The following is a 20,837-nucleotide window of genomic DNA, read 5'->3' on the forward strand; positions in this document are numbered from 1 at the left end:
GTCAAAAGAGTTAAGTTTGAGTCCTGGCCTGTTTTTACACATTCAAGTCCTGTTTTTGAAATGTGTTTTTACATTTCAAGTCCTGTTTTTGAAATGTATTTTCTCTGTAGTCAGTTCTGCTATAATGCTTGTTTTGAAAAAGGAGATTTGTTCCAACACTACCAATACATAGTGCATGGTTGGAGCTTAACACACAATGTTGTGTTTGTTAATGTGTGATTTTTTGTCTGGGAGAAATGCTAGGTTAGAGGTTGGGAAGCTGTCGTCCACAGGCTGGCATCCTGTTTTGGTAAATAAAGTTTGATTTGGGATATAGCTATACCCATTTGACTGAGGAGCTGAGTAATCAGGATGACCAGTGACCCTCAGAGCTGAAAATACTTGATCCCTTTAAGAAGAGTTTGCCAACTCCTGCACTAGTTGAATCCAGAAAACTGTTCCTGGCTAAAAGAGCACCTGCCCATATATAAAATCAAAACACACACACATCTCAGTCATGTACCAAGCCTCCTCCAGGCCTTACCCACCCACTCCTGGGGTCAGACAGCCTTCCAGCATGTCAGAGTAACTCAGAAACTGCAGCCCACCCACGGCCATAGCAAATGCCAGGTCTTCCCCCAGGTGAGGAGTCAGGCTCCAGGTAGCTTTGTGTATAAGCATACATCATTTTATTGCACTTGCTTTAATGTGCTTTGCAGACACTGCATTTTTTATGGATTGGAGGTGTATGTCAGACCTGTGTCAACTAGTCTCTCAGTGTCATTTCCCCAACAGTGTTTGCTCATTTTAAGTCTCTGTCACATTTTGGTGATTCTCTCATTATTTCAAACTTTTTCGTAACTATTTGTTACAGTGATGTGTGATTGCTGAAAGCTCAGATGATGGTTAGCATTTTTAGCAACGAAGTATTCTTAAATTAAGGTGTACATTGTTTTATTTAAGACATAATGTTGTGGCATACTTCATAGACTACATAGTACACTTCATAGTATTAGTATAAGCATAACTTTTGCAGTATTTGGCAGAAACATAATTGGCAGTGTCTCCGGGTATGCCTGTATTTCTTAGCTGTTTGATAAGCTGCCGTTTAAAAATCAGGTTCCTGTCTTTTGCTGTGTCACTCATGAAGTTTTGGGGTATTTGGCATCTAACTCTGTTGTTCCCAGAAGCTCTGTGTTTCTATTGCAACAAGTGGCCAGTTTTTAGAAGTGCATGTCGCACTCCAGCAGAACGTACTGTACTTTGAAGCAAACAGCAAAAGGTGGTGTCTCTCACTGATGACACTCCCTAAAGTTGGAATCATTTAATATCTTGTCACCCTATTGGGTGAGAGGTAAGGCCCAATTTCCCCCCTCTGAGGAGTTTCCAATGTCCTTTGGAAACCTCATGCCTGACTTTGCGTGGTAGACGGGTTGTTTTGATGGGCACTGGAGGAGCACAGCTTCACTTTTCAGCACGCCCCACCCACTGGTGTGCTGCCTACCTCAGTTTTCCCACCTGTAAGGTGGGCTGATGATAGCACTAGTGTTGCAGGTGGTTGTGAGGATCATCTGAGGTGACCTTGTGGGATGACTGCTCAATCGGTGTTAGGTGTTCTGCCATTAGAGTTAAGGGCAGCTCCACATGTCTGTTAACAACTGAGGAGCAATAAACTTGGGCCGAGGTCTGAGGATCCAGGGTTGAAAGAGGCTCTGAGGTATCTGGTCCAGGCCTCCCACCCGCTAGCTCCTCACTGTCGATCCTACCTTCATTCCTTCATCAAATGTTTGCTGTGCATCTACTGTGTGGCTGGCCCACTTCTAGGACCAGAGACACACCGGGGATGTTGATGTTGAGGCCCTGCTGTTATGTAGCCTGTTAGCTGGTGGGTGGTGATGACATATGCCTATGGGGGTCCATACCTTCTGGCTGGTGGGGTCGTCCCTGGTTTGGCCCCAGGCAAGCCAATCTTAATTCTCTCAGTCGCAGCCCCTGTGGAGGCTTTTGATTTTGAGGACAGCTGCCATCTGCTTGTCACTCTCACTCCAGATAAAAATATACCATTCAAACACATAGGCTTTAGACCATATAGTGGAACATTCCCTGGTGAGCAGCTCGTGAGAATGCCCAGTGGAAATAAGAGTGGTGGACCTGGTTCTAGACCCTTAGTGCCCCGTAGGCTTGGCTTTCCCCACCTCATGGGATGGATGGTATGCCTGTCCTCTGGGTGAGTGGCAGCTGTCACACCCAGCATGTGTGGTTGTGCCCCCCTCCCTCAGCCCTGCCTTGCACACAGGACATCTCCCCTCATCTTCAGAGTCCAGGTATTCTGAGTCCAGCTGGGCCTTGGGTCTTCCTGATGGTAGATAGGAGAGGAAATGCCTGTATTTCTGAAATGTCTGAAGTTTGCAGACCACGAAGGGTTAAGACCCGAGCTTCAGTCAGTGAGTGGTAAGACTTTGCCTTTTGAGCAGATCTTAAGCACAGGACTCACTGTGGCTGCCCTCCCCTGCTGAGACCCTCCCTCTCCAGTGGCCTGGACCCTCTCCCCAGATTCCTGAGCGTGAGAGGCACCATCTCAGTACACTCACCTTCCAGAAAGTCAGAATGCAGTCATTTTCAAGGAAAGCACTTTACTTGTTTGCTCCGCTCTACCCTGTAGGGCAACCCCGGGTACCATCCACTTCATGAGGCTAATTTACAGAAATGCAGAGTTAGCTCAGTAGCACATAGCAGACCCATACTGTTTGCACTGAAAATGAAGACGAATGGGGAAAGACGTTCCTTCCAAGGAAGAGTTTAGCCTTGAGTGGGAGGAGAAGCCGCTGACCAGTGTGGGGTCGTCGTGGCAGTCCTGGCCAGGACCGTGTGGATGTGGGTCCTCCTGTGGTGATGGATGATGCTCTGGCCCCGTGGCCCCTCGGGGCAGCTGGTGCCCAGGAGGAAGGCAGGGTGTGGGAGTGAGTGGAGGGGTATGGGTTACTGCTTAGAGCTTGGACGTCACTAGTGACACAGAAGGTGGACTTGTAAGCTGCATGGACATTTGCCAGTAACCAATGGGAAGATGGCTGCAGCATCCGCCCCCTCAGTCCACTTAAGGTTACATGTCGTGTTCTCGGTTTGGCCTGCTGGAGAAGCCAGCTGCTTGTCCGCCCCGTCTCACAGGCCTCTGGACCTAGGGCCCTCCTGCCCCTGCCTCCCCACAGGACCTTCACTCCCACCCCCAGCCCTGGGGGCTCTTGTCCTTCCCCTTCTCACCTCTGTAGGTGGGAGTGTTATTGCATCTAGCTTTCCTCCTTCTGTTCCTTCTCTTTGCATGCAGGACTGAGACAGTCACTGGTAAAATAAATAATTTAATCCAGAAACTTTTAATACAGAGAGTGAACGTTTCTTCATAATCCACTCCAGAGGTAAGTGCTGTGGATTTTAACCAATTTCTTTGAGTTGTAATTTTAGTAAACTGTAAGCATTTTTTCCTGCAGAGTTGCAAGCATTTGTAAACCCTGTGAAGGCTATTGCAGTATTCTGCAGTGAAGTCACTCTCTCCACGCAGCGTGTCTCTGATATGTGGGTGGGCAAACAGGCTCAGGGAGTGACAAGCTCCCCTTCCCAGTCACTGCCTGAGGTCTGGCCTCTGTTCTCTGCTGTGGCTGGTGGTGGCGGCTGGCTTTTGGGGTCATCTTTCTGTTTCCCAAGTTAAGGCTGAGCACAAGGGATGCAATTTAAGAGAGTTTGATGTTTAAAACTCAAGAGCTGACATTTTTGGTGTGAGCTGTTTCCAGAATGCAGCCGCTGCATCCCCACCTATCACTTAGATAATGTGTCAGGAAGGGGCTTTGCCAGAGCAGACTGCGGTCTCTGTTCTGGAAGGGAAGATGTGTGTCTGTCAGCCAGGGGCTGCCGGCACCCAAGAGCAGCTCAACTGTTCTCTGCCCAAGTCCTACCCTGGGCACCAGGGTTTGACTAGAAAAGTGGGGGATTCAGAGCAGTGCAGATCTGGGACTTCTGAAGCTTCCTCAGGGTACTGTCCTGGGAAGGGTAAAAGTGGTTCCTGGGTCCAGGTAGGAGGTGAGAGGCCGTGCAGCGAGATGGCACAGCCTGAGCCTCGGAACCACCAGGGCACAGATACCACCCCCTGTGCTGTGCAGCTGCCCAGTGAAGCTCCTGCTCAGTCACCTGTGTGTCAGGAGTGTGGAGCTTGGCCAGTGGGCTGCTGAAGCCAGTGTCTGGTGTTGGTTTCTTGGTCCTTCTTCCTTCTGGACAGGAACGGTGGCCCACACCGCCCTAGGACAGTGGCAGACAGTGGCTGCCGTATGCACAGGCCTGCACCTGCCAGCAGACACTCCCCAAGCATGGGGTCTGGTAGGTGGCTCAACTCAGCCTGTCCAAACCAGCCCACTCCCAGCCTTCCTCCCCGAGATCACTCCTTCCTCATCTCAGAAAATCAATTCCATCCTTCCATTTGCTCAGGCAAAAACAAAACAAAGCAAGCCCCCTTCTGCCTCCTGTTCAGCTGTTGGTGTGTTGTGTTGTCCATATCCTCTACAGTACACCCAGCATTTGGTCATGTCTCCCACAGCCCTCTTCCCACTGCGTTCTGAGCCACAGGATCCAGAAGCCTCCAACTGCTCCCCCTGCCGCCCCTGCCCCAGTCTGTCCCCATCAGCCAGGTGACAAATCGATCCCTCCCCCTACATCCCTCTGTGCTCCTCCTGAGGCCAGTCTACATTTAGCACCTTCTTTCCCCACCTCTTCACACTCCCTTTTCAGGGCTCCAGGAAAAGCACCCCAAGTCCACCTCTCAGGGACATTGGCGCTGCCCCTTCTCCCAGCGTGGACTGCTAAGCCTCACTTTCCTCCTGCCTGAAGCAGGAGTTTGCTGGTACTGTTCCTTCTGGTCTGTTGATAACAGAGTAGCATGAACCGCATTTCCTGGTATAGGTGGGTAATGCCTCAGGGTTGTAGCTCTGTGATTGTGTCTATTTACTTTTTTTTTAATCGAGATGTTTACTGGCATTGTGTGCCCGACCTGTGTGCCATGTGCTTTCTCTTGGTCTCCTGAGTCCTGTTCAGAAATTTGAGTTCCTACTACAGCATAATTCACCCTTTTGGAGTTGTTCTGGGACAGGTTTTCCACCTGAGATTCCCACACTAGTTGGACAGTGGCATTTTACCAAAATGAAGAAGTTTTTGGTAGAGGCGGACTCAGTGGCCCCATCTTCCTGGGGTTGGTCTATGTTGGGCCCTGTTGCCTCTACGGTGGCTGGAACCTGCCCTCCTAGGGGCGGAGGAAGACCCCTCGCGGAGGCCTGTCTCCACCCAGACAGGAGCCCGGAGGACGCACCGAGTAGGCCCTGCTCACCTTGGTTGTGCTGGAGAGTCAGGAGAAGGGGTGAGGCCGCCTGCGTTTCAGCCCTGCCCCTGGGGAGCCCTGTGCCTCAGCCAGCCATGTGGCCCTGGTGGCCTCACCTTTTACAGAGGGCCTGCGGCCGCAGGGGCCTCCTGGGCAGCAGCCAGCGCGGGAGGGGGCTGCTCCCTGTGCGCCAGGTTCCCTAGCCGGGCTGTGGCCGAACTTCTGCTGTTGTTGCTGCCTCCCTTCTTCCCCTCCCACTGCTTGCCCCGAATTTTGAAGCAGATCCTAATCTGCCTGTTGGCTCGGAATAACAGCAGCCTCTTCACCTGCTCTTTGGAAAGTGCTGTGATGCACCTCCTCCTGGCTTCAGCCACACTTCACTCCCCAGGCTCACTCTGTTCCTCAGAGCTGGTCTCTTCCTGAGAACTTTGTCACTCTCCCTGGGTCTGTGCCTGCAGGGTGGTGACCGCCAGCTCTGATGTGCTGGGGGCACTGGGCCTTTCTGATGGGCCTACCAGCAGGAGCAAATGGCCCGCAGTCCCTGAGATTGGCAGGTCTCTGCCCTGCATGGCCTCTGCTGCAAGGCCTCTCTGTGGAGGAGGCACCACCCTGGGGGGAAGGTCAGAACCCGAGGCGCCATCCCCACAGCCAGCCCCACCCCCTCCAGCTGCACTTGTCCTTCGTGGTGGGGGAGGAGGGCAGCAGGCGTGTCCCCCAACCCACCAAGTGGCCTGCCAGAGGCGCAGGGCTTGTGAGGCCAGGCCGGCCATTGGTTCCGGGCCCAGGGTTGGCGGAGCTCCAGCCTCTCAGCTTCAGAATGAGCTGTCTGGACACAGCACAAGCAGCCAGTCTCCTGGGCCCTCTGCTGGGCACCCCAATAGCTGCCAGAGCTGGGATGCTGGGGGGCCCTGAGGCCGCAGTCGTCGCTGGGCCTGCAGGGAGCAGCGCTGTGCTTGTGAGGCTCTGCTCTGGCCCCTGTGACTGTTCTGCACCCCCCATGATGAAGTGAGGTCGCTTGGGCACTGCCTTGCCAGTCTGGTGACCAGGCGCCCAGAGACGTGGTTGTCAGCTCTCCCCACCTTCCCCCCCGTTCATGTGGGCAGTTGGTAGGAAGGACTTCATGCAGGTCTGGGGCTCAGATGAACTTGATGGGTTGGAGCTGGGCTTACAAGGCTGAAGGTGTAAGAATGGGAATAGGTCAGCATAAGAGTAGCCATCTTAGGGGCCTAGAAGCCATTTTCTGAGTATGTGACTTAGAAAGAAAAACTGGAACTGGGTAAGGCCTTGGAAAACAAGTTAATCATGAACACCGGGTTGGGGGCAGCTGTGGCCTTTGGTCAGCTAACCTTGGTCAGCTAATCTTACATACCAAGCTTATCGTGCAGAACCTCCCTAACCATTGAGGAGTGGTCTTATCTTGCTCTCGCTTAACCCCAGGATGTATGACTTGCAAAAATAATGTGTAGCTGTGGAAAATTACTGAGTTAAGTGTTTTGAAAATACTATATAAACCCTTGACTTTGAGTGCTCGGGGTCTTTGTTGAAACCCACTGCGCCGGGGAGACACTTGGACCCCAGCTAGCTGAAATAATAAACCTCTTGCTTGTTGCATCGATCTGCCGTGGCCTTTGTCTCCTCACTGGGGGGAAGCGCAGACTGGAATAAGGCCGTTGGGTCTTACAAAGGCCGCTCAGGGGCTGCCAGGCTGGTGCAGAGGCAGTGTGGAGCCGCATGTGGGGGTCAGTGCAGGATTGGGGGGATCGGCATCAAGGTGTGGCAGTGCATTCTCTCCGTCTACTTTGGAGCCTCCCTCCGCAGTGGGGACCAGGCGATACTGGGAGCTTCTTGGGACAGAACTGCTTCGAACTCCAGCAGGGGCCCTCCTTCCCTGAGGTCCTGGCTTCCCTCACCTTCTGCCCCACCAGCCTCCTCCCTGGCCCTGGGAGTGCAATTACCTGCCATCCCTGCCACCCCAGCTGCCCTGTCATCCAGTTCCCCAAATGTTTGAGGAGCTGCTGTTTCAGGCGTCACCTGAGGAAAAACGACCCATCCCTCCCACAGTGCTGGGGGCGCCCGACGTTTGTGGGCTCATCTGCAGGCTTACAGGGAGGCAGGCTTGGCAGACCCAGTGAGCGGGCTGACGGGGTTTGGGCTCAGGGCACATGGGAGGACAGAGGCCGTGGGAACCCAGGCTGAGGGATGTGGTAGCTCCCCTTGCTGCCCTTGGGGCAGGTGGAGGACTGGCTGGGAGATAATGGGCCAGAGTGGAGGGTCAGAGTGGTTTTGGGGTGGCTAGGCACAGGCTGTGAAGCCAGGAGGGATCGGGGGCGGAAGGACACTGAGGGGTGGCCTGGGCCTTCAAGCTTCGGAGTTCTTAGCCCACCATTGGTCCCCCAGTGGTGACATGGCCATGGGGGTACCTGCCCGAGAAGCAGATGGCTGAGTGCTCTAGCCAGGCCTGCGGGCCTAACGTGTGCAGACGGGTCACCCTTCCTCTTGCTCATGGAGCACAGAGCAGCTGTCACTTGTTTTTCTGTTGTCTGAGTCCAGAAAGGGCCTTTTGGGGCAGGGTCCTTCGCTGTTGCTCATTTGTGAAATCAGCTGCATTACAGAGATTGTCAGTGAGTCAGCTCAGAAGCACGTGTCCCATAGCCACTGTGTTGCCCTGTGCTGCCCCTAGCCTCCCGGGAGGTGGACTGCTGGCCTGGATCTGTCCAGTCCTGGCCAGGACAGGCCTCCCAGGGTGCTGGCTGGTGAGGTACCCGCGTGGACACAGATGGAGCCGGTAGGCTTCCAGTGCGGGCAGCGCCACAGGTGTGCCCTGACACTTGGTGAGGGGCTCATGTAGTGGGCTCCTCCCCGGCTCTGTGTTGGTGGGTGTGCGCACCAACTGCCCTGTGGAGAACTGGCACTCTGGGAATTAAGCTAGAACCTTGCAGCTAAATGGTGTTTTGTGCCCCAGTGAACTCTGACCCGGAATCTCATTTTCTCATGTTCTGCCCTGTTGGGACGTCAAGGCCAGGCTCAGAGCGGCCCCTTTAAGAGCAAGTGCCCAGGTCCCAGACTCTGTTGTGGAATGCCAGCAGCCTCCCTGCAGACAGACATCACTGCGCTGTCGCTGTCGTCTGTCCCATCTCAGTGAGGGTTAACAACAATTGAGCTTGTTGTCTGGAACTGGTTCAGACTGGTTTTCTGGAAAGTGCTTTGTCTCTCAAACTGAATCCTGGGAAGGGTCATGTGGAGCCCAGTGATGTCATGGGATCAAAAACTGACTCAGCTGTTATTTCTTTTCTTTCTTTAAATCAAGATATGTGTGTGCTGCAGGTAGAGGGCACTGGCATGGTAGTGGGCCAGGCCTTACCTCACTCAAAGTTTACCTTGCCAGCGGTCAAAGGGTTAAATGTGACTCTCTCCCCCCAACCCACTCCTCACCCCTCTGAGGTCAGCCACAGGGAGGAAGCAGCCCCTTACTGAAGGAGAGGTGAAGGATCCACCCGAGTCAGTGCAGTTGCGGGGCCCAGGGAGTGCCCTGGGACAGTGTGGTCCCCCTTCCTGGATTCAACGCCTCCAATCCAGTGCAGCCACTCAGAATCCTACGGGCAGGGAGTTCAGATCTAGAACCGTTTTGCTCTATTTGCTTTTGAGTCTGGGGCGCAGAGAATTCCTTCTGTCTCACAAGCAGCCCCTCCCATTGTTCCCGCCCAGGTCCCCACTGGCCTCAGCGCCCCAGATGTTCTGCTGCTCCTGCCCCAGCCTTCCCCAAGACTCTGAAGACATGACATGGGCACACTTTGTGGGCCCCAGAATGGTTGTATCTATTGCCATCATCACATGGCAAGGAAAACACTCCCAGCTGACTCCCTGGGAAGTTTCTAAGAAGGTAGCAGCCTCATTGTGCCATGTTAAAATGTGTTTTCTCCTTCCCCCAAAGTTCAGAATGACTGAAGAAGCATGGAGTCAGAAATGAGCACTTGAATGGGACCCGGTGGAGGATGATGTGGACAGCAAGAAAATAAAAATGGAGAGAGGATTGTTGGCTTCAGATTTAAACACTGATGCGGACATGAGGGCGATGCCTGAGCCGGGAGCGGGCCCAGCCCAGGGACTGCTGAGGGGGCCTGAGGTGATGGCCATAGGCAGAGGCGAAGGGCAGGCAAGCAATGGGCCTGTGAACATGCGCACCACACACAGGTAAGAGGGAGGGGCCTGGAACAGGTGCCAGGCCTGGGCCTGAGAAGGTGGGGCGAGGCTGCCCCTTAGGCCTGTAAGAAGCAGCTTTTGGTGGGTTACTGTGGAGATGGCCATGGGCTCCTGCCCTGGCATCACTGTGCCATCCTGGCCAAGAGGTGTCCCCACTGGGGCCCGGACATTGATGGCATGGGATTTGGGTCTCACAGGACAGGGAGGTATCTTCCATTGGCTCCCCTGCCAAACTCGTACCTGTTGTCTCTCCAACTTGATGTTTTTGGTTTGTAGGAAAATGGGTTTTCACTTAATCACATCTCCTTGTTCTCAGATCTGGGGCTTGGGGGGTCAGGGTTGCTGTGCCCTGCCTGGGTCACTTGTCTGGGGGCAGAGTTGGAAGCCCAGCCTGGCACACCTCTCCTGGGCCAGCTCTTCACGTAGGCAGTGTGTTGTGGAGGGCGGGGGTGCTTGGGTTCTCCGTGACGTGCTGGGTTGTGCTCTTCTTGGTCAGTACCAATCACTTCAGGAGTAACTTTCCTGATCCTCAGCTTTTATGAGGTTCTTAAGGAAAAAGCTCGGAAGAATGAAAACTCAACGAACCACCCCATTTCCTTACTCACAGCCCTTAAAACCAGAGGCTTCTTTTAAAGTTCCAGAAATAAAATTGTAAGCCTACATCTCCTTTCCCTCCCTCGGACTTGGTCCTCAGCAGCATCTCAAGTCAAGTCTCGGGCTGAGGAGGAGCCCATGTTGTGGACATCTGTCGGGTTCCTTGGGTACTCCTGGGCCCAGGTGCACATTCTTCTGTGATCACTGTACCCCCCTGCAGAGCATAACAGTGAATATTGAAGGAGCTCAGAGTTGACACTCAAACCCAGATCTTTCTGTTGTTGCAACTTGGGGGGCTGCATTTGGCCTCTGGGCCTCTTGGTTCCAGACTTTCCACACTGTGCCCATTGGCTTCCAATCCAAGGTTACTTAGAGGATGGGATGTTGTTCTCTGAGGTCAGTGAGAGTGATATCTTATGACACACAAAGGTTGCAAGGGAGCAGGGGACAGAGATTAATCTAGGCACATGGGCCAAGGGTGGTCCTACAGACAAGGCCACCCCAGGGCTTTTGTAAAGCAGTGTGAGGGTGTGGAAAGAGCCTGGTTTTGGTGGCCAGTAGGCAGAGCTGGGGTCGGATCACATTCCCTGATTTCAACCAGATGATCTTGGTTTGTGTGTCTTCGTTCATAAAGTGGGCAGGTTTCATCAAGTGGAGCTCACAAGTCCCTGAGTTCCCACATAGAATGTTCTGTCTGGTTCATTGGAGAAGTACAATTGCAAATTTTGACAGAATCTTAGGATCAAGTCCTGTTCTGAGGTTAGTGGCCCGGTTTCTGTGTTAGAAACAGGCAGTCTTTGGATCCTTGCTGAGAGCATCTGGCCTGGGACATCCCTTGGGAACCTCACCATAGCATGGTGTGGTTGCTCCGTTGCTTTCCCAGGCTGGTCTGAAATCCCCCACAGGGCAGATGCAAAGGCACAGGTGTATCTGGCCACAGTTTATGTTGGCTGATGCTGTTTGGCTTTAGATTCACTCTCGTAAGATGGACATGCCAATTTTAGATTGTTGTGCCAAGAGAATTTAATTTTGTTCTTTGATTGAGGTATTGCATGCATCCTGAAGAGTACATACTTGCCACCTGGTAGATTTTCACAAACTGAACACATCCTTGCAGCTCAAATCAAGAAACAATACCTACTCCTGAGGCCCTCTCACATCAGCTTATTGTCACTACCTTCCCAGGGTAACCACTTTGACTTCTAACAGCCTAGATTACTTTTTCCTGTTTTTGTACTTTAAATAAATGAAATTTTATAGGCTGTACCCTTTGCTTGCCTTCATTCAGCATAACATTTATGAGATTTATCCGTGCTGTTGAGTCAAGCGGTTGGTAATTCATTTTCACTGCTGTGTAGTATTCTCTTTCCAGAATTTCTATTTGTTTTTTTTTTTTCCCCAAAAAACTGTCTCGTTTTTTCTTTGCTGTCTTATGACCCACTTTGGGCATGTTGAAGAGTAGAGAGAGCTTCTGGTTTCTCCTAGGAGAGAGAATTTCCTTTTTTTTTAAGTGGCTGATGAATTGAAATCACCAAAAAACAACTTTATTGTTTTTTTATAACTACTCAGGGATTATTTGCAGCATGCAGAGGCCGATAAAGGGGTAGCATCAATTCTCTCCCCCTCAACAGCCTCCCCCTTCCCATCCTTCTTTGGCAGTTTTTCTATCTTAGTCTTCCACTATGTGTGCTTTTTATTTTCAAAATAAGTCAAGGCTGGAGAGCCACTTCCAGCAGTGACTGAGAGAGATTATCAAATCCTTCCCCTCCAGGATAACTATAAAACAAGACAAAGCTGACCCCTATAACCAGCCATTTCGTACAACAATCTGAGACGTGTTTGTGCCTAAGAACCTGCTGGACTTCAGGTGCGAGTGCCAAGAGTCTGCCCCCCCCCCCCATGCCCTCTGCAGCTCCAGTAGTGAGGAGGTGAGCTGAGTCACTTTCCTCTGGCTACGTTCAAGATTTTCTTTTTCTTGATGGGTCTAGGGATAGATCTCTTAGTATTTGTGCTATTTGAGGTTTTTTTTAGCATCCTGGTCTAGGAGCTTAAAAAAAAATTTCACTCTTGGTAAGTATTTATATGAGTGTGTATTATATAATTCTATAAACTTAGATAGAATTTTTTATTTGATGTCTAAAAAGGAGGACAGGTACCCATTATAGACACTCATTTGTTGAATTAGTTTACCCTCTACCACCCACCTATGCTTTCCAGAAGTGGTTTTGATACAATGTGGTGCTATGTAGAAACCAAGAAGTTCCACAGACACATTAAGTCATTCTGGGCAACAGGAATCTACATTATCTGTTAATTCTGCTAAGAGACCTTGGAGATGCGTGATCTTAAAACCACACACCTTACTACTTGACTAGATGATTTATATCATCAATGTAAGACACATTATTTTGAGCCACTAAAACAAAAATACTACCATTTAAACTACAACACAATGCTTAAATATCACTGATTGCTCTTAGAGTCAGTGAAATATAATACTTTTTTTGACAAGCACAAATAACTACAATATTTTGAGGAAAACCATGTAAGCTGAGAGCACTGATAATTACTGGTCAAAGGAAGTCATACAAAACAGTTGTAATCAACAAGCTAAAATTCTATCCTAGGTGGAATTTTTAAAATGGAAATTTCAAGCAAGTCTTTCAGAGACAGGAAGCTACCTTCAAATCAGGATGTAAACAATTTGCTAATTAACAGCTTAAAGAGGCAATTAAATGGCAGTTAATAACACTGATGCATATGTAAGAGAATGTGTGGAATTATCACTTAGATCACTGCTCTTTTCCTCTCTCTGGACTGTATACAAATATCCCCTTCTTATTTAAATATAGAACCTTAACAGTATTTCTCAAGTAATTATGAGAGTCTTGTGCTTACAAATTGATTATATAGTCTTCATTAGTTATCTCCTATCTACTCTAATTAAAAAGCTATTTTTCTAAAGAAAAAAGCTTACAGTAGTTTCAAAAGTTACTTTCAGAGAACATTCAAATTGCAATTCAGTTTACCTGTTCTGTGGGGCATCTCATCGATTTTGAAGCCTGCCCATTGCAGCCTGTAAACTCTGAAGTTGTCTTTTGTTTCATGATTTTATTGTTTGTCCATTTACTGTGTTTGACTCAAATTTCATGCCCTTAATAATATTAAACTTTTTTTTTGTATTTTCCTCTCCACTGTTTTGGTTCTGTTTCCTTGGAGATCTCACCAGTTGGAAGAGACTGCTTATCTTTAGAGCATGCTGTTAGTGCCAAAATATCTTTGGATATTATTTCTTGTCCTAGAAAGACATATTAAAGAAAAAAAATGAAAAATACAATGCAAAATAATAGAGCAAGAATTCAAAACACTGCTTCTATGTGTTTTAAATTGTTTTCAATTCAAACCCTTCCCTTTTTGCTTTTTATTATTGTTAGCAACCATAAAGACAGCAATTTAACATTATTGAGCATATACTATGCGCTAGTCTTGCACAACATACTTTATGTGCATTTTCTCATACCCACACCAACTCCACAAAGTAGGTGGTATCTCCATTTTGCAGATAATGAAACTAGAAGCCAGGGAAGTGAAGTAATTTACCCAAAGCCATATATATAGCTCAAGGCTCACTAAGGCCTGACGTGATTTTGGATCACAGGTGTGCTGAGATACTGACCACTTGGGCCTTGGTAGTGGGCTGAGGCCTGGGTCTGCTGCTGCCTGTCTGCTGCCTCCTGCCAGTACCTCAGGGTTTGGTATAAACATAATTTTCTACATGTTCCATGACATTAAAAAAAAGTTGTAAACACTCACATGGTCAATAAATTTCAGTGTACTATTCTCAAACCCCAAACTGATTGCCAAATTCTTGCTCTTAACATGATATAATAGTATCTCTTTAAAAAGTCATAAACTATATGAAAAGCAGGTCCTATCAATAAAAAGAAGTTACTTTTTGAAAAAATTCCTGAGTGCTATTCTAATCTGATTGTTGAGCTACATGCCATTTAACCAATCGCCCTTTGTAAACTAAGCTCAAATAAAACAGAAAAAAAGAACATTCAGTGGTGTCTTGCCAATGGGTTTCAGCCCTGGGCAAGTTCGCTATAGATTCACTGTGACCAAAGAAATCCACAGCAAAACATTCTTGGAGTGAAAGTGTTATACCCAACTTTATTTCCAGGTGGCAGGTCAGTCCCTAAAATCCCGTTCACTCAGAGCAAGTCTTTATGCAGCAAGCTAATCTCTGCCTCTGGGCCTCTCAGCCCAGTCGGCGCGCACAGCCGTCCTCTGGGCCTCTCTGCACAGTCATCCCGCACAGCTGTTCTCTGGGCCTCTATCCTTGGCGCTGCCACCACTCCAGCCTCTGCTCTGCTCTGCTCTCCTGCAGCCTTGCAGACCTACCACCATGTCACGCCCAGAGCGTGACTCTTTTATATAGAGTCAATAGCCATGTATTGCCCACAGGTGTGCAGTGAGCTAGTCAACCAGGGGCAGGTGAGAATCTTGGCCACAGGAACTCTCATTTTATCCACAAGTGGCTAGAGCTGAATCTGCTGTTCGTTAGATAATTTGTGAAAAAGACCACCACAAATGATGGCACCTGCTTTAAACTCATGAAAAACATTTCCAAATTCTAAGTAAACCAAATATTTTATTTTTTGGCATTAAAGACCTTTGGTATTTGATATTTAAAAACTTTAAAAACTAAGGAATGTGTTAGTTTCAGCAAACGGGTATTATGCATAAAATGTCACTCATTAAATATAGTGAATATACACTGTGCATGACACTACCAGACACTGATGATATGCTAGTATATAATTCATGATCCTTAACTTTATGAAGTGAACAGACTATAGCACTGTTTCTTAAACTTTAATATGCAAAGGAATTACCTAGGTGTAGGGAAAATGGAAGCTTCATGGCCAGGATCCTCACCTGACCATGATCTACTGGCCTGCTAGCACATGCAAAGCTCACGGGTGCAGGCTTGCACACATGTTGGCAATGAACCGTTACTGGCCATGTTGCTATAGAAACACCTCCGCCCAGTACTGTGTGCGGAGAGCAGAGAGGCAGAGTCAGACCTGCAGACTTCCAGACAGATGTGCTTTTAGCACTAGGCCTGCCACCACGAGAATAAAGGTGGGTATAAAACCCTTTCACCCTCAACGTTCTGTTGTCATTTTTTGGTCTCACTGAATCCAGAGTGTACTTGCTGGGAGCTGAACTGTCCCTCCAGTGAGACACTAGGGGACTTGTTACAACACAGATTCTCCTGTCCCACCAAGGAATTCTGACAGTAGCTGTGGGAGGGGCTCACTTTGCATTTCTAACAAGTTCCCAAGAAATGCTGATGCAGCCCAGTCTAGGACCACATTTGAGGAGCTATGTTATCTATGTCATTTAATCTTTACAATCTTGTAGGGCAGGTTTTATTATTCCAGTTTTATAGGGGAAAAAAACTGCTCAAAGAGGTTAAATTGGTGGTTCTTAACCTTTAGAAGTCACATGAACCATTCAAGAAGCTTAAAGATTTCTGATATTCTTAGTAAATTTGGAATGGGGCCCAAGGATCTGCATTTAACCAAGACCCCAGGTGATTCTTATCAGTGAATCTCAAGACCCTACAACACACCCTGGGCTAAATACTATTATCAAGCAAAAAGTAGTTGTCATGCTAGGGGCCCTTTAATGAAAGACAAAATGGGCTATTTTTGAAAATGCTGAAACTATTTGGTCTGCTTATAAAACTCAAGAGGATGAAAAGCCAGCTGCATAACTGGCACCCTCACAATAGTGCACAGGATCCTCCTTACAAGATCATTAATATATAGCAAGACTCAAGTTAGGAAAATGCTCGTTACTGTATCATGTATGAAAGTTACACTAACATTAAAGCTATTATAAAGGAAAGGTGGTAGAAGAATCTCACATATAACCTGTACTTCAATGTTTCCTTCCAAGACTGCCATAGTGCCACAGAGAGTAACCTGTATTTATTATTGGAAAGCGTGTATAGGAAGTTAACTCCTTAAGACTAAAATAATACCTCCCACGTCACTGAAAGCATCTCACCAGCACTTCAAATGCAACACCCCGAAAAGCACATCCTAGAGCAAATTCGCAAACCCACTTCCCATGTTTTGCGCTTCTACTGGGGGTGAAAAGGAGGTATTTTTGTACTCTAAAATATAGGACATATTTTGAGAGCCTTCTCAAAGCTTTTCGTCATTCTATCATTAAGGGTGTACCCTAACCTCCCAGAGCAGCTCAAGTCCGCTCTCTACCTCACCTGACCTATTTCGCGTCTCGGCAGATCCGCGCCGCCTGGGAAACTCTTCCCCCGCCAGCTACTCCCTCCCATCGCCCCTGCTACCAACCCGCCTCGACGCTGCCCTTGACCGAACCAGCCCAACTCCTGCACAGATGAAAGGCGGAATTTCGTCTCAGGTGTTATAGTTCTCCGTACTGTCGACAAGGCCGCAGCTCCTTGTCTTGCCTGCTCAAGTCCAGCCCTTGACCTCCCCTTCAGGTTTCAGCCGGCTTTTTTCCAGGAAGAATACTCTGAACCTCTCCGGCCACGGTCAAGCGTCCCTGCGTGCTCCCCCAGCACCGGCTGCTGGCTTAGCAGGCGCTCTGCGCTGCCCACGCTCCTCAGCTCTGCTCCCTCCTCGCGCCGCCCGCCCGGCGCCCTTTGCCTCGGGGCCCTCGCGCACCGCGCGCCTTGGGTAGACGCCCGAGGAGGGGAAGCAGCCCCGAGGCGGCGCCTCCGGAGCCGGCGTCCCTCGCACACGGCTCCCGGGGCTGTCACGCTGCCCTCCGGGCTCTCTCCGCCCTCGGGCCGAAGGTACAGGCCCCCAAGGCCCCGGGCACCACGGCGCCCCCAGCGCCCGAGCCTGAGAGCGGAACGCACGGGACCAGACGGCGCAGCGCCGCGTAGCGGCAGGACGGCGGGCGCCGGGCGGGGAGCGCGGCCGGAAAGGCGCATCCCCGGGCAGCGGGCCCCTCCCCTCCCTTCCGTTCCGCCGCCGCCGCCGCCGCTGTCCCTGCTCGCAGCGCTCCGGCTGACAACGGGTGCCGGCGCCTGGGTTTCGGGTTCGCCCGCGGCCGGAGGCAGACGCGGGACGGTGGTCGGCCGGGAGACGCCGATGCGCACGGGGCCCGGACGCAGAACGGAGGGGCGGAGGGCGCACGGAGCAGGCCTGGAGACCCCCGAGGGGCCGGCAGAGCGATCCCGGAGCCTAAGCCGCGCGTTCCCCGCCCGCACACGCGGCGGAGGGCGGGGCGGCTTAATTCTACAAAGTTACATAATCACAGCAAGGATATGGAAATAGCGGGTTGCTTAATGGTCAAAGCAGTTTTACCTCACCTCAGTGCATTTCCTTCCCATAATATCTATCTCAGATTCATTTCTTACATTATTTCATTACTATGCTAATTCTAAGAAACATTTGATCTAAGTAAATAATACATCTTGGAAAAATCTAAGTGAATAATAGATCTAGAAGATTCAAGGAAGAGTTAGACATATTCTGGCAGTCTGCCACCTGCTGTCAACCTGTCCTTGTTAGTGAAACACAACAGGGCAAAGAGAGAAGCCCCTTCTCCCTGGTGGCAGGAAGGGGGAACATAAATGTCACCGCACGGGTGAGTTTTGTAGACATTGTGGCCACCTGCTTACACATTCATCAAAATGTTTGCTGCTTGCTTTATTCCATTTGCCATCATACTTGCTCTGTGCATATACTTCATATGCAATCAAACAATTTATATCATGTATTTCTCTTCACTCACTAGCATTCCCCAAATATGTGACTTAATTTCCCAGTATGCATGTTGCTCTGTTGTCTATTATATACCAGTATTCAGTGATAACAATATATTTATTTTTAGCTATATTATTTTACTCATACTATTTAGTTTCTATTTTATTTTCAGGGTTGGTAGACATTTTTGAATGCCAAGAATTTATCATTTCACGTTTCCATTTCATACAATCAGTATACCTTATGTGAAAAATAATTATTTTCCCTAAAACCAACCTGACGTTAACTTTCAATGCTTCTGTGTAGAAGAGTATATAAAACGTTTTCCAACAAAACTGGGAGGTACCATATATCCCTGCAATACAGTAGTTAATGATAATAACCACATAACTGCCACCACTGAGTACTAAGGGACTTCTGCTCTCATTTAACTTTCCGAATGACATGAGGATTTTACAATGTAAGGTAATTTGTGCATCACGCAGATGAATGACAGCAGGTAACGAGTCCAGGAACAGTCAATATTTGGAAATCCAGCTAACCTGGCCGACAGTGGCATTTGTTCACCAGGTTTGTTCTTTGTGAAATATGCCTTCAGAATAAGCCCACAGACCCAGCGATTTCAGCTCAACATGTCAGTTTACTTGTAACCCCAGTGGTACTGGCAGTTAAATTATTACAAACATCTTTCCAAAGACACTGGACCGACTGAAAGCACAGAAGGAGAGCATGAGGCCGGCCGGGTTGTGATGAGGCCTCCTGGTTCGGGTGGAGAATGAGTGCTTGTGATAGGACGTCATAGGTAACATTTACCTCTTTTTTCCACAGGTGGAGTAGGAGCTATTTTTCCTACAATGGGAAATTTTTATCTTCCTCCCTGTGTATACATATATTTCCAGCGAATGCAGTTTATAAACCAGGTCTGCAGGGAAAATGGAAGTTCCTACGGCCAGGATCCTCACCTCGCCCTAATCTACTTGTTGATGTAATTGGTCTACTGTGTAGACACCCACTTACACACCCGCCAGCAATGAGCCGTTACTGCCTCAGTCGATGCAGTAGGAGCTCTGCCCGGTACTCTGGGCGGAGGCGGGTTACAGACCTGCAGGCTGCTGGTGCAGACATGACTCCAGCATTCCACCTGCCGCCCTGATTACAAAGCCGCATAAATCCTTTCATCCTCAACATTCCTTTGTTGTTATTCGGTCTCACTGAATCCAGAGTGAACTTGCCTGGGCCTGAAACCCTCCAGTGAGACAAGGTCAAATTATAGCATCAAACTTTCTAAAAGAGATGAATATATGCATTTCTTTATATAAAATAAATTTGGATCTGGGGCATCAGTATAAATGGGTAACACTTATTAAGTGAAAATAAAGGCTTTCCCTTTTGAACCCAAAAGTGAGACCATCCGCATTTCAAGGGGCTGGCGACCTGGCCTGGGTCACAGGTCATTGGGTGATGCGACAAGCTACGCAAGGCGCGGTGCTAAGCAACAGCTCCCCAGGCTCCTACGTGGCCGGAGGGAGAGGCCTCCTGGATCACCACCCTGTTGAGTGTAAGGTTGAAGGCACTAGGGGGAGGGGGGAGCACGTCAGACACTGATGACGTGCCAAAGTCCCCGGCTGCTGTCCCCTCCCAACCTGAAAAATATGCTTTAGGCTAGCCAATCCTCGCGCCGCTGTAAATCTAAGCTCTGCCTCCCCCTACCTTCTTTAAAAACTCGCTGCCTGTCTACTTTCGCGCGAGTTCTCCGGCCTGTGACTGCCAGGCCGAGAAACCTCGCCCGGGGGCATTCAAATAAATTACCTGGCCCTTTGTTGCCTCTCTTTTCCTGTTTATTTCGGCTAGAATTTATCTTACATTGAGGTGTTCAGAGTCCAGAGCACGGCCGGGCGAGGGGCGTGGGGCGTGGGGAGACCTCTCCCGGCTGCAGCCCTTAGGGACCCGTGAGGACGAAGTGGTTTAGTCCCTTTCACAGGACATTGCCTAGATGCTGGCCTTTACCCCCACCGTGTGAAATGACTCATGTGCAGTGTGTTTATATGTAAAATTGTTTTTTATTTTAACTTTGTCAAAGCCCAGGATCATGCCTTGCTAACGTGTATTGCACAGCGTGATACATGAAACTTTGTCGAAACAGCGCTCAGCAAATGATTTCTGAAGTTGACGGAGACGTTTCCCGGCAGAAGTGCCCTGGGAACACATCCTGAAGTATCGGCAAGTCCCCGGGCCCGTCCCGACAGCACCATCCCCCCGCCCTCTGGGCTGCCTTCCGGCTGCCTCACCGGCCTGGCCCTGGTCGACCCCCACTCCGCGTTAGCCTTCTCCCGTCCCCTCTGTCCCAGGACAGTCTAACTCACTCCATTGTATGAAAGCCTAGCCTGCTGCTGCCCAGGAAAACTTAATTTGTAAAGAGCTTTTCGCTTCCAGTAGGAAGGCTGAGACTTCCCTTGCAGTTTCCGGGCGCTCCAATTTCGCCCTCAGGAAAGCACTCGGACCTCCCCGGATCTGACCCTTGGACGCATTTGTGATGTTCACGCGCCCCCTGGAGGCAACAGTAATCAGCTTCCGGGGAACACCCACGCGCGCGACAGGTGCGTGTGCAAGTTGGGGGTACGTGCGCCCCGTGGACGCGTGCACGAGTGGTGGGCGCGCGCGCGATGTGCATGTGCGTGTCGGGTATGTGCGCGTCATGTGTATGAGCACGATGTGCACTTGCACGACGTCTGTGTGTGTGTGCGCGCGCAAGTGTGATGTGCGTGTTGGGTGTGTGTGTGCGTGCGTGATGTACGCCATGCGTGGTGCACGTGGGGGTTCGGCAGGGCAAGGCAATATTCCCGAACCCCCCACAGCCCCAGGCCTGCCTGCTGCTCTGACTTCCCTCCCTACTCTCTCCTCCCCCTCGCTCGCTGCATTCCAGCAACTTGGGCCTTCTC

At 49.8% G+C, this 20,837-nt stretch overlaps 1 protein-coding gene and 1 long non-coding RNA gene across 4 annotated transcripts in view; one reads left to right on the plus strand and one right to left on the minus strand.

Moving 5' to 3' along the window:
- LOC108387529 (uncharacterized) overlaps positions 1-20,837 on the plus strand; it is a 61,196-nt gene that overhangs the window by 20,385 nt on the left and 19,974 nt on the right. Inside the window, exons 1-2 of one of the 3 annotated variants that reach the window (XM_073220014.1) lie at positions 2,511-3,389; positions 9,269-9,523. The gene's annotated coding sequence lies outside the window, so the exon portion shown is untranslated. Of the gene's footprint in view, positions 1-2,510; positions 3,390-9,263; positions 9,524-20,837 lie in introns of those variants that run through there. The other 2 variants (XM_073220011.1, XM_073220013.1) reach the window with 2 other exon arrangements.
- On the minus strand, positions 9,520-18,720 carry LOC108403543 (uncharacterized). The gene is made up of 3 exons (XR_012124397.1): positions 16,513-18,720; positions 13,156-13,424; positions 9,520-11,607 (listed from the first exon to the last, which is right to left on the minus strand). It is a non-coding gene; the product is annotated as an uncharacterized lncRNA (long non-coding RNA).

The sequence above is a fragment of the Manis javanica genome, chromosome 13, assembly GCF_040802235.1.
Source record: "Manis javanica isolate MJ-LG chromosome 13, MJ_LKY, whole genome shotgun sequence".
Classification (NCBI taxonomy): Eukaryota; Metazoa; Chordata; class Mammalia; order Pholidota; family Manidae; genus Manis; species Manis javanica.